Genomic DNA, 15,024 nt, shown 5'->3' with positions numbered 1-15,024 from the left:
GACTGTGATACCTCTATCCAGCAATAAAACAATGTGTGACAATAAAAGACTCCTCTGTGAAGTAGTATTAGTATATTTTTATTGCAAGCAATGACACTTTCTGTAGGTTTGCAGCAAAATATGTATGTGTTTTAGTTTTATGTTTTCATGTAACTCAAATCTTTGCATACACTTCATGCAGCAAAGAACAAAGAAACCAGTGCAAGTTGCCTTTTTCATACTGTGCATATTGACAATCGCTGCTCATACACTTAATTACATAACAAGCCTTTTCTATACTCACCACCATAAATTCACATTAGTCAACATGTAATTAAGTATTAAATGTATGACATATTTATTGTTATTCAGCCCTAATTGCCCATATCAGTCATTAACATTTCAATGTTTTTGTCATCTTTTGATTAACATTTATATATAAAAAAGGATGTGAATGTCTGAGTTACAAAACGTTTGAAGAGAACTATACAGAAATAAAGGTTGGAAGGAAATGAATTAGGAAATGAATAAACCCGTATAATGCTGCTGATTAGTATCTGAAGAATTTAAATGGTATCGCAAAGCAATTCAAAGACTCAGTAGAAGAAATGAAGAATGATCTTCAGTTTACATGCCCACATTTGTATGGAGTCACCAAAGGAGATGTCAGAGTTCAGTTTGTAGAGGATCCTCAAAAACCACTTATATGTCTTGAGCTCAACATTAGTCTAGGACACCCGGCGCTTTAGTGTGAAGAAGGTTGAAATCATCACACTGTGATGTTTTGTGAAGATCAAATAGTGCAGCTGACATCCTTCCTGTGTTAGTATACTGGCGGTTAAAAAGCAGATGTGGCAATGGCCTACTGGTGTGTTTTTACTGAGTTATTCAAGAGAAATTTGCCTTTTCAGTCTTAAAAAAAAAGTCTACTTCAAAAAGTGCTTTTCAATATATTCTGCCACAGTAAACCTTGACCCCATTGGAGGTCTCACGGTTAGAATACACAGCTGGTAATTAGCTGAGCAGCTGATGTACATAATGATCAAGCATGCCATGTATTTACACACATACACACACTTAATTCAAGGGGTTGTGTTGTTAACAGGCAGCAAGACAAGACTGAACATGTTCAGTATTTCTACAGTGAGATTTCTCTGGGAGGTCATTAATCAAAATGAATCAATATAACAACTTAGACTGTGAAGCTATATGAGGAACATCTTGTATAATTTATTTCTCCAATTTTAAGATGGACAAATAATGGAGCTAGTCATCTCAGCAAATGTGGCTATTCTGTAAGTAACACTTAATTAGAGCATTATGTGATGGTTAAATTCAATGCCTCAAGATAAACTGGGTAGTTGTGGCAGCTGCGGTGGTGTCCTGGCATCACAGTCAAACTTCAGATTACTGACTGATATTCTTATTTTTGTGCGTTTCCAAAAGCAGATCAATAAAACAGTTTTAACATGGATATATGTGTTACAGCAATTAAAACAAAAAAGCAAGCAGCAACCTCTGGTGCTGAAAAATAAAAGCCAATGCAGATGTGCAAAAAACTGCAGTTCGAGACTTTGACCACTTGAGTCTGGTTCCAAAAGACAGTCAATCATATTTTTTAAACCTGATGATGGCACTAGATGAAAAGCTAAGAGCTCACTAAAGTTAAAACAATTGATTCTGAGGGGAACATAAATGTGTGTACCAAAACTTTCATGGCAATCATTTCAACAGTTAAGTCTTAACCAAAATGGTGGACTGACCCATTCTGCCATTCCTAGAGCAGTACTGCCAGCTTGCTAAAAATGAACAAGTAATTGACAATTAAAATAATCTGTTAGTCTTATCCCTATACGAACCCAACTAAACACATGACTTTGAAGATTTGTTCAAGCTGAAACGCTACAGTGAAACATTGGAACAATTGTGCCATCACTTTCTAAAAGCCACAATCAATTACAGCTTGTATGGAACCTCGGCCCCCAAAATAAAAGTCCTTCCATTCTTCATTGTTCAACTTTCTGACAATGAAACAAATTTTGAATCTATTTTTTCGCCTGTGGGGTGGCCCACTAAGCACTAGCCTGCTGGCTTTTTCTCAATTAATCACAAGAAATGGGTCATTACTGTAAGTCTGCGTACTCCATTACTATGGAGGGCTGTATTGTTATTCCACTGTTGTATATCTATGGTTATACTATTCAAAATACAACAATTTTATACGGTTGGCTATTCCTAATTGTACACTCCCAATGCAAGAAACCATCTAAATTGCATGCATGACTCATGCAATCTGTTTACCAGTGCACTGCCAAAGTGAAAAGCATGGATGAAAAACTAAAAACTACACCACACGTTACTCCTGGTGGCATGATCTTGGATGAGAGGCTCCATGTCTATGCTGTCAAAAAAGTTGTATAATAGCAAATTAGGATTACAAAACTTCTGATACTTTGTCCATGTCATTTTAGGGGTCAGTATCATACTTTACCAACACTGCATGTATAAAAAATCCAATCCCCACTTTTTTGTGTTATTAAGAGTCAGGCCCATACTCCACTCAGTCTCCCTGACTCCCTGGAACAATCTTAGTCCGGACAGCACAACCACTCCCTTCCCTTATAAACTTAAAAACTCATCTCCTCAAGAATGCCTCACGTCCCCTTCTCCCACTTGTATTACACTTATTTTTGTGGCACATTCTCCCGCAAATTTGATCCTGTCTAAATCTGATCTAGCTGTTCTTCCTAATTTCTTTTTGTAGAACTTTTCTGGCAGGCAAAAGGTCTCACATTACAGCAGTGTTTGCTTTGATCTATTATCAGGGCACCGTTAGCCTGAGCCTAAGCTAATTTTTACTGCTGCCCTCATCATAATTTGCTTTGGATAAAAGCAAGAGCTAAATACCTTTAATGGAGAGGAAATGCAAATGGAAGTGCTTTATTCATTGTTCTGTCTATTGAGGAGCCAGTTACCATGCAGAGCATCTAGTGGCATAAAGTGGATTTTGATGGGAGTTCACAAAATGGACATGAAGCATACTACTGATGCAGTTTTATGGTGCAGCAATATTAAATTATAAAAAAAAACAATTTCAAACTTAATGATTAGATTGTCAATCTACTTTAATAATTTCATGAACTTTTTGCAACCTTTTGTTTGTGTATGGTTTGCTGCCTGTGCTCAACACAACATCTATCTTTAGAGTGTGAAGCACCCACCCCCTGCAGGTTTGAAAGGCGGCTGCAACATGTTTGTGTTTTTATTTTTCCCGAGGAACAGCAGCAGCTTTAAGTCGTATCAATTACAACGGATTCCAAACCTTTAGCAGCCAAAAAAGGTCTACATAAAAATGTCTAAAATCACTCCTGCAGCACGACACATTTTATTCATATCCTCAGTATTGTTCTACTGGCTAAACACAAATCTTCTCTAGCTTTTTTCAACAGAAGAAGTGTATTTACACATTTTACAATAATATCCCGCCATTATTTATATAGTAGATTATTATGAAGATACTATGATTGTCAAATCACAGCTTAGCAACTTTAACTAGGCACAGCAGGTGCATGAAGCTTTGGATTTCTCTCCATGTTAAAGCAGTGTGCATGAGTCTGTTGTAAGAGCTATTATTGCTTTACCAAAACCAAAACCAATACAACAGCCAAATTGTAAGAAATGGATTGTTTAAGTTGCAAACATTAGAATTACTTGACTAATCATCTTACTACCTACAGTAGTAAACTTGAGTTACATCCAAGAAAAGAATTAATTCATTTAATTTATAAATTATTATTTTTTCAATTTATTCAGTTTCTGCTCCTAAAATCTGGTATACTGTGCCTTTGGGTTGCCAGGCCAGCTGTGATTAGTCCAGATGTGTGCCATCTCACCAGGGGGGCAGATACCGGCAAATTTTGAGCCACTATAATGCTTCTTTAACCTCTGTGCTATCTATTATTGTAACCATAAAAAATTAATTAAATGTCTCTTTCCTTCTTTCCCCGCGAAATTACGTTAGTGGCTCCCAGAAAATGAGGGCCAAACATTACTGGGCCTTGGGACAAAAAGTTAGAGGCATAAGGCTGCTATAAAATGATGCCAGTATATAACATCCTGGCTGTTTTAAATGTTTTTTTTATTGTTTTTTTTTTCTTAAATGAGTTGGTTGAAAAATACAAGCTGGCTAAAGCTGATAAAATCTGCTAGTGACAGTTAAAAAACATTATTAATATTGAGTGTTAAATCTGCCACTTTTATCATTGTAAACTGCATAATGCTGTTCGCAAGAATGTCAAGTTCAACAAGGCGTAGCAACAGTAACTAAGGTGGGTGGAATCAATTTGTTACCCCCTCATTTCCACACTATTCATTCGTTACCCCATTATAACCATGGGATATTTTTGCTCATCGTTACCATTTTACAGATATTAAACCCTAATTTTATCAAGTTACAGTGATTCCCTCTGTATATATTATCTCATTAACTCATTATCAAGCTTTAGCTGTAAGTGCTGCTCTCACAAATGCATTCCTCAAAAAGTGTTTTACAGTCTCTTTTATAGTCCCTATTTACAATGAACAGTAAGAGTACAGTATACATTAGTTTCCAGCCCTTCTCTGATAGAGTGCTATGGGATGCTGCGTCTTAATCAGGCTTGTGAACTTGACAAACCAGAGGATTCAAAAAAGACGATAGGGTCTCGTTTAAAGCTGGGCGGACTGATATCTGGAGAGAGTTTATGCATCAGTCATGCCATGAGTCACTGCATGCTGGAGGTAGGGATATGATGAGGTAGCGTGCATTTTCATGATACAGACTGTGCCCCTTTATAAAAGCTGATTGACATTTGAATGCAACCAGATGTAAGGATAGAAGCACCGCATCTTTTTTACGATTTTTAGCACGATACCATAAGGAAAAGGACAAAAAGGTTTCAATTTTTTAATAGTCTGCTCAGTCACTACATCTAAAACCAGGTCAGTATCTTTGGGATAAGGCAATTAAGCAATAGCTCCCAACAGGCTGTGGTATGTTGTTTTTATATCACAGCTAAGGGGAGTTGTTCGACCCGGCCGATTTTCAGCCAGCTCTGTTTCATGGCAGTGTGTTTGTGAGTTGTTTTTTTATGTTTTTTTCTCAGATGTGGAGTGATAAAAAAGTAGAAATGAAATGAAATGAAAATGAAAAATAATAATGAAAAATGGCTGCAAAACGGGAGTCTAAAAAGTTGATGCATGTATGACCAACACCTCCTTTGGTACTGAAGTATGAAATGTGTGTAGCAATTATGTTACAAGCATACCATGCCACATCTAGTTGATGATAATTGTCAAACTTGAAAAGAAATGCAACAGAAAAAGAAACCTGACAGAATGAGCAGAACCTGAGGAAATCTTTGCAACATACTGTATTTTCCTGTGATTTATGCAGCTATTGGAAATTTCTGTTTTCATTTCATACCTGTCTGTGCATCTGAAGGTTTCTTCTTTCATCTCCCTGCACCACCTCTCCTGTCCACAAGACGCCCTAAGTGACTTTATAAAAAAAAAACACCCTAATATTTCCCAATGCCTTCATTTCACATTTCCTCAGTATTTTGCGATGATAAAACCCCTCACATCAAAGCAAAAACTTACTTTTAAGGTAAAGCTAAGCTTTCGTTTTTGCTGCCTAGAGCTAAGAGTTGAAGCAGTGCAGACAATTGGCATTGAGTTCCCATTGTATGTGTATCAACTCACTCTGTCTGCTGTCTGAAAAGGAGGAGTACCTTTCCATCCTCTCTACAAAAATGCTGACTCATTTACAGACAATCCTAAATCAACTTGTAGAGGAAGGAAGACATCGTACATCTCCACCACTGTCCTTCAGTCTCTGGAAACACAGTCAGGATGGTACAGAGTTAAACAAGTAAAGTATTTCTAGTATGAGGGATTTGTTTTTTAACTTGACAACATCCACAACCAAATATTGATCTGAGTTATTTCCCATTATGAGCTGCTAATTTTACATATTAGTCTCAGGTTTGAACTAACAGAGCTCTCTGAGAGACTGGACCTCCGTTGAGGCATTCCCTATTTCCCTGTGTATAAAGTGTTAATTTTCTAAATTGGGATCTCATTTTTTCCAATTATTCCAACACCACATCAATGCAGCACAAATGCCCTCTCGCAATGTTAACAAAAGTGAAAAGTAATTTGTGTATCTGCTCTGTGAATTGGATTCTCTTCAAAATGTCTAACCTCCGCTGAGTTTCATGAAAATCAGACCATTTGTTTTTTCGTAATCCTTCTCACAGACAAGTAAACAAACAAACCAACAAACAAACAAATCAAGCTAAAAACATGATCTCCTTGGCAGAGGTAAAAAAAAAAAAAAATGTCATGGCAATCTGATCCAAGAAAACTACAATAGTCATCAGACTGCAAGTCTAGCTAAACATCCAACTTCCTGCAGTGTTAATACCCGACAAGGCTACTAAATGCAACAGAGCACTGTATGCCAAAACAACCAGACAAAAGTTTCTTTCCACTTCTCACAAACAGTTGAGTTTAACATGTGATGTTAGAAAACAATACCTACAGTAACAAAAACCATGGGACAAATTATATTTATTACCGTTGAATATACCCATTAACATTTTATTGACATATTACCATATTATCCCTTATTCTGAATGTAAAACTAAACCGTAGGGTGACGTGTATATGTACATGTAAATACAGTACAGTATACAACTGCCTATTGTATGTATCCAACATAAAGTACCTTATTTCCCATAAAATATTTATTCCATAAAATGTTCTCTTTACACTCCTACGCAGTCTTGCCCTTTTTGAGACCCGGTATGAATACAGAAGTTCTAAGTAGCATTTTGACTTGCAGACATTATATGTTGTCCATTTGTTGTTTATGTATATATACAGTATATTCTCCTACATGTCTGTACATAATATCTATTTCTTTATGTATGCTTATTTCTCTCTTTCTGTGGTGCTTGTTTTAGCTGCATGTCTATGTGTGCATCTTCTTGTACTTTGCTCTTAGCACTGTGTGTGCATTCATTACATTAAGAGCTACTGGAGTCAGATTCCTTAAATGCCTCACCATACTACATGGCCAAAAAAAAGATGATTCTGAACAGAGCTGAAAAAGCTTCACATATAGCACAAGAGCTAATTCCTAAGGTCATATTATTTGTATTTATACTGTTAGACTGTAAGCAATAACATTTTCAACATCATTTTATATTCTATCTAATAAATTATGACATTGATGAGAAAATTCTTCTGGCTTGAAAGACTGTAAGAAGTGCAGACACGCAGACAAACAGTCATTCAACTGCAACGTGAATTTTGAAATCCACTCGCTCATTCACTGATGCAGCATGTGTGTCAACTGAAAATTCTCTTCTTCCTTGATATCATTATTTCTATGACTCACAGCACTCCTTATCACTCACGAGGTGCCAAATATTGCAAATATACATGTTTTAGTTTTTATGGAAAAAAAAGCAAGGCATTCACTGATTTCAGCTTCTCAAATTTAACAATTTGATGCTTTGCTTTGTCTTATATGATAGTAAACTTAATAGGTTGGGGTTGAAAGGGTTGGTTGGACAAAACAAAAACAAATTGAAGAGACTTTGGGCTTTGGCATCTTGTAAAAAGCAGTTTTTACTTTTTTTAATAGGCCGAACGAGTAATCTATTAATAAAAAAAATAGCAGATTATTATCAAATGTCAGATTATTAGCAGATATCAGATAATTATCAGATATCAGATTAATGGATAATGAAAATAATTGTTAGTTGCTGCCCAACAATAAACCTATTTAGAAAACTCAATCCTTCTGTACACCACTTTATTACAACAGAAAATAGCTTGACAATCAGTCAAGCCCTACAATTTATTTCTATTGTATGTGGGTTGAGGCAGAAGTCTTAGAGACAGATCAATCAAACCAAAACTATTAGCATGGCTTGTTACCTTGAGAAGTGAGAAGAAGATATGTTTTTTGTAATTTGGTAACTGACCCTGTAAAGCCTTTTTGTTAAATTGAAATTAAAGTGTACATGCCCATCCAACAGCCTTTTTATTTTTGCTGACCCTCTCTTGGCTCTGAATGTTGCCCTTGAACATAAATCACTAATGAAGAATAAATGCATATAAATGTAATTTGTAGGAGACAGAGCTGCAGTAATCCATGCAGACAGCCATGTGAAGAGTCGTAGCCTTGAATTATTAATGTACCACTTACCATCACATCCCATCTAACTAAAAACATGGAGTTTTCTAGAAGGGTAGAGATGCATATGAGTTTCTTGATTGGCTGTTTGTGTTGTTTAATTATCCAGGGACTGTTATATTAGCCTAACTAGCCTCATTCTTGTTGTGTTATTCTTATTTTTGCATCGTATAATTAAAATGCTTTAGCCTTCAGGACAACCATAGTTTTACAAGCTACTGTCTGATTGATATAATCACAAATTTTAAACTATATATATTAAAAGAACAATACAATATCTGTGATGTAAAGTTCAAGATTGGATATTTTATATAAATGTCCAATATTCTAAATCTAGCCTAAAACTCCAGAGAGGAGTGTGTAATTTTTTTCTGAGTCTATCTTCAGAAGGAACACTTTTTTATTTTATTTTATTTAATGTATCTCTCACGCATCTAAACTGGGGAAATCCCGCCGGTTGCAAACCGGTTGTTGCCAACAAATTTAACGCCTGCAGTTTGAACACACACTAGCTCAAGTTTGCTGTCTTGATGTGAAACTGAACCCACTGAGAACAAAACGTCTTTTAGACTCGGGACTTGATTTATTTTTCAATCTAAGCAGCTTCCTTCCTTCTCACAAGTGTTATCATCAGCACAGAGAAGTGTGAATCTGAGACAAATATTCAAACAGGTTGGTAAATTATACACACCTTCCTGCACACAGGGTAACACTTTCCAGGGTGAAACATTTCACACAATCATTAAGCAAGTTCTCTATCAATAACCTTTATAAGCATCTCATACATAAGAACATGAGATATTTTTATTTATTTGTGAAAACACTAGATTTTGTTCATGATAGCAAAGAGACCAATTTGGAGCTACATTTTTATACTTGAACTTAAATATTCCCCTGGAGCTGTGTGAGGTTGCAGAGGCCTTCCGCAAGATGTTTATTTGAGCTGGTGAATATGTACTCTAAATGCATATCCACTTTCATATGACAATACAATAAAGATAACTGTATGCAGGGTAGAACAAACCCATTAATAATAAATTATTAGAGGGAGATGGCTAAAGAAAGATTGCCCAATGATAAATATAAATTCAGAGATATTGGACAAAAAGCCCAGAAAGAAATGTGAAAAACAAAATATTAACAGGGTTAATATTGCACAAAACTCATACTGTACCCAAAACCTGATCCAGCTGCTTCTTTGCCATCTACCAAATCTGTCAAATCTGATCCATCCACTCTATGGGTATCCATGTTTGAGTTTTAGTATTCGCTCTGTGCTACTGAATCTCCCATCCACAAGGTGTCTTGAAAAACTCTGCTGCAGCCACACTGTGTTCACCCTCATCTAGTCCTCCAATATGACACCCTTCCTGCCCACGGCAATAAGACCGTAAAGGAAACCATAATCCTTCTTTACTCTTCCTTTCCTCGGTTTTCTCTAGCCAGTCTTAACGTTTCTCCACAATGGTGAAATTATTTCCCCAGGCCAATTAGAAACAGCTGAGCTCCCAACATCAGCTCCATCTTTTCAATAAAAGTGTTCTATGACTATACGGTGTAATTTGGCCTGGTTTTAAATTGAGTTAAAAAAAGCCAAAGAAAATTTGCTGGTATGGTCAAATATAATAATACAGTAGGCCTAGGGAATTATAATGTACCTAAAATAAACCATTGTACCCATATTTTAGTCTCTTTTGTTTAGTTACTTGTGCTAAACTGTAACTGACTCAGGACAAACAAGGAAAGGTAAAAACATAATTTGGTCAAATCAATCAAGGGTAGTATGGTTTAAAAAGTTAAGTTATAAGTTCAACAATATACTCAGGAGCTCTGCATCTGAAGCCAGGTAGGAAATTAAAACAATCACTTCTAAAACTAAGCCAAAATGAGCCAGAGTAATAAAGCTCATTAGAGTCAAGTTTGTGGTGGTTTGTTAGACGTCTGGACGCTCACAGCCATTTACTGTTAATAGGATTCTTAATACAATATTGATTCTATTCAGGACATTTGAGCAAACATTGTCATTTTACAAGCATAATTCTGGTTACTGTAAACCATTGTTATTTTTAGGATTAGGAATGGTTCAAAATCAGCACAGTTAAATATAGTCATTCTATTTATCTATTTATGCTGATTTTTGCTGATTTTATATTGAACAAAGTGGTGGCATTTCTTTTTGGGCTACATTACCATTCACATTACCTCTGTTGGACGAAAGACTTTCTCATTGACTGTCCTGTTGGTCTGAAATTATGCAGCAGGGTTCTATAGATTTTCAGCAGCACACGAGTCATGAAACTCAATCAGTTCTCATCTATAATTACAGACTCAGAGTCAGTATGGAAAAACCTTTGTCCTGTATAATGAATTTGCGTGATCCTAGCCAATCTTCTTAGGTACACCCACACAACAAACAATGATCTTGTTTTATGTACTCTGTTCTAATAAAATTGCAAAGTGGGAGAAGTTGCTGGTTCCAGATTACAAACGAAGGAAATCAACAAATCTCCACCCCCAAAAACAGGGATCGGGATCAATCTTCTTTCTCATGTTTCTACATTGCGTTATATTTTCATTTTTTTTTATTTCACTCCATTCTCTCATATCCCAAATCCTTCTAATTTTTCTCATAACATTTGTGCAAACTTGCCACGTACGTGATTTTGGAAAAAAAGATAACTAAGAAAACTGTTGTTTTTACTGTAAACATGGCAATTATTTCTGTTTCTCTACTCACTTTTATGAACATTTTGTACACTGACACGTACAATGTATTTTTGATTTTTATACGTCTACATCAGTGTCAGTACTATGGTTGTGGTTTTTACAGGTTTCTACCACATTCTCACATGTATTTTTGTATTTCTTCAATGTAATTTGTTTTTAGGTTCTGTAAAACAAATAAACTAAACTAAACGTATACTTTCACACACAATCCTCATTTTCATATATGTAAGTATAGCGTGCTATATTATATTTACTGTATGTCTTCCCATCTTCTCTTACATATTATTGTCATTTTATCTCAGCTTGCTTATTGCTGAGCTTACATGTTTTTTTGAACATAAAATTTCATTGTGACCCTGTCCTAACCTACATGTTAGGACACGAATTATACTTGAAACTTGAACTTGAAAATGTTGTGTGTCCTGCTGGACCACACCAACCCTAGACCTTTTGGAGCCTACCGAACCTTTAGGCCGCTCGAAGTTCCAATGGTGCAAGGCGGCTAAAACCAAAATCAGGGTTGGGGTAGAGAAAGATCTCTAATCCCCCTCAATAAACAATAGAACACTGGTCCCACATGTCTAAAAGGTTGTAATAGAAACTAGTGGAGTAATAAATTATTCAATCAACGGTGTAAGGTTTGAAACAATTATCTTCTCAAGTAACTACACTTTCAGAATCCAGCTTAAAATCATTGCAAATACTACCTTGCTTGGTCTACATAATGATCTGATACAAAAACTTGCCTTCATTTTTTAAAGGTCAATAAAGCAGCATATTCTTTACAACACTTTCTATCAAATTTGAAAGGTGCAAAAAACATAATTAATTTGTTCAGAGCAACAGATCATCAACTTTTAATGTATGGATGAATTGATTTTAATTGGTTGTTGATCAAGTTGCACAATTTAGCAAGGTCTGATGAATGAAAATGTGTCAATGTGAGGTCTTTTATTTTTCTGTGCTATCTGTGATTTTCACATGGCTTTTGAATATACAGACAATAATACACGTTTGCAAACATTGCATGCTAAATATTTGGGTCAAATCTGATGCGTAAATCATTACTTTGACGGTAATGGTGTATTATTGCCACAAATTTTGTGCACAATGCCCATCTCATAATTGTTTTTCATAGCACTAAATGATCCCCATTTCTCAACACAACCTTCTTGGCACTGGTTGATGACGATGATGTCTGTTTTTGTGTTTTTGTGATGCATTGTTTCACGCCGGCTTCCCTGGCACAACACCCAATATTCACAGGTGTTTTGGGAAATCATTTGTATTATAATTCTGTTTCAGGGTCCTGTCCAATTTGCTGTCTTTTCCACTGTACAGTCTGACTTGAATGATCACTTCACAAAAACTGTACCTTAGGTTTGCTGCACGTCCATCTCAGAAACACAAATCTTCACATTGCGACTTGATGCTCAAAACAGACAGCTGGTACTTTAACTATGCTGGGTTTTACAGTGGACAAGGATCACGCTTCCCAGGATTATCTTCCAGCAATTTAGTGATGGCACAGATGGCATCATCATAAACTCCCTATATTCACAAGGTTGGATAGATTCTCAGGATTAAAACATGAAGTAAGGCTAGTGGAAGTGCAAATTCTCCTTTGATGACGAATCCGCCAGCTGATTTATGTGTTGTGCTCCCTCACGCTGCCTCTTATACTGCTGTGGTAGAATCAAACAAAGGCATTCACTGTCAGTGAAACCTTAAATATTTGGGTTAATCAATTTACAACTGCTCCCTTTCTGACAGATGTAAATGTGAAGCTTTTCAAGTCTCAAATCAATTGGTTATGACAGCTTTTGTCGACCTCCACAGACTGCAGCCCTTCACCCAGATTCATCTATGAAAGTGTACATATTCTACATTCATACACATTTACTTTATACCCATAAAATATAGTGACATCACGCATAGGGAAAATAACACTGAAACTTCTGTGTTGATGTGTAACCTTGAAAATAAAAGGTCTCTGCTTAATTCACATATCATTTTACAGGATTTTCTAATGCCCTGTTAATAATTTAGTGCAACAACACATGCACCAATACAGTTGCATAAAAGGATGCAAAGGACACAAGGACACGGACACATAAAATTAAATAAATAAAATGTGTGACATCATGACTAATTTGAATAATAATTTCTGTACGTTGTGATAGAAGTAGTCAGCTTCCACTTTGTGACCAAATGTGAGCAGAGAGCAGCGGTTCATTTCACCCTGACACTACCCAGGACATCACTTTCAAGACTCAGCCAAAGCCTGTAGCTGTTGGCCTGGTTTGAGTGTGTCTCTGAGGATCCGTCAGCAGCCAGTCTGTGTGCTGGCAGGTGGTCTGGAGGCATGACCAATACGCTGCAGACAGACAGACAGACCCTGCTGGGGCTCTATGGGACTGCTAATCTGGGGCCAAGTCAGGGTCCTCCAGTCTTGTAGCTCTAAGCTCATTGTGTCACCCTCTGTTTCAAAAGCATTACTAACCTCTAAACTACATTAACCTTCAGGCAAAGGCGAGTTCCTTAAGTCAACACCCAGCAAGTAAACAACATGAGTGTAACACTGAACACATAACTAAAATACAGAACAATGAAGCAAAAGCAAAAATCATTAGGCTAGGACCCTGGTTTATAATATATGTGATAAAATCATTATAGTGTCCAGCTATAAAGCAATCAGTAGGGCTATTATCAGGCCCAGGATTTCTAAAAGCATGTAATTTCTGGAGGAAAATGACTTATGGGGCTAATCTCCCTTCTTTATTGATGATTACATCTCTGTCATTAGCGATGATGGATATTTCCACATTGGGCACACTGTCATAAGCTTATCTCCATTTCCTTCTCACAGTGCAATCTAGTGAGAGTGGAGCTGAGGAGGAGTTGTCTCTTGCTTCTTGCTGTTATTGTTACAGGTTGATAGCTGCATTAATGATCTTTGTACAGTAAATGCATGCTATTATTAGGTATCCTGTTCTTTCGCTGGCCCATCTGCTTGTGGTACTGCTGGACTGAACACAACAACAAATGATTTTTATCCAAGTCAGAGCTGGTGATGGTGTACAAATTAAGTACAGCACTGTGAGATGAATGCAACATAAGTACTGACACAACACATCTATCTGCTCTGAACAATGTTGGTATTCTCTTCACACATCACTGCTAACAATAACAATGAATTTTAGTCCTACAACTCTCACATGTGCTTCAGTGGAATCACCGGGGGAGGAAGGTGATCATTCAGACTTCAGAATTAATTAGTAGAGATTATTTATTCTAGCTGACACTACACAAGAGAGAGCATGTCACAGTGTGTTCTGGATACATTTGCTTAAGGATCATTTCCTCCACTGTGTTCACTTGTTCCTGTCAAAGCATGTACAATAAGTATGGCATTACATAAGTTACCCTTGTGTTAATATTCTATATTTTTCTTATTGTCAACAAATCTTATTAAGAGACCAAAAAGATCCTAGTAACATATATTGCCTGTGTACCCAAAGCCTCTGCGCCATTTTGACCTCAATTCTTGTAAAAAAAATAAAAAAAAAAAAAAAAAAATATATATATATAATATATTATAATAATATTATAATATTATATTATTAGATTGACTATTTAGGGTTTGAGTAACTTAAGCCCTTACAGAAATGAAAACCTCAAGAAATCTAGTCATTTCCTGGCGGAGCCGTACAGTATATGAGAAAGAACATGTCCGAATCAGTTGGATCAGACATCAACCCTGCTAGCTCCCTAGTACAAAATGTTCAAATTCACACAGAGCATGGGCGTGTTGATGACATTTATTGCCGCTCATGCACAACCGGAAAGAAACAAACAATAGGTGATTTACATGAAGACGGCAACCAAAATTTCTAAATGGATAGACGAGATTCGGAAACTTCTGCTGGTAAGAGCCGATATCTGAGTTGTCAGACAAATTCAAGGTATGTCTGTGAAGCAGCGTAATCCATCATCATCTCCTGTCTCCTGTCCCTCGTCTAAACAACAGTATTTCCAGTAGGAGAAAACGCATCTGATGTGATCTCCTG

At 36.4% G+C, this 15,024-nt stretch overlaps 1 protein-coding gene across 1 annotated transcript in view; it reads right to left on the bottom strand.

Moving 5' to 3' along the window:
• Positions 1-15,024, bottom strand: part of galnt18b (UDP-N-acetyl-alpha-D-galactosamine:polypeptide N-acetylgalactosaminyltransferase 18b) — a 79,967-nt gene that overhangs the window by 14,962 nt on the left and 49,981 nt on the right. The window lies entirely within an intron of this gene.

Source organism: Etheostoma spectabile, chromosome 1 (genome assembly GCF_008692095.1).
Source record: "Etheostoma spectabile isolate EspeVRDwgs_2016 chromosome 1, UIUC_Espe_1.0, whole genome shotgun sequence".
Lineage (NCBI taxonomy): Eukaryota > Metazoa > Chordata > Actinopteri > Perciformes > Percidae > Etheostoma > Etheostoma spectabile.
Note: the sequence above shows the minus strand (reverse complement) of the source record. Positions and strands in the feature narration are given on the sequence as shown.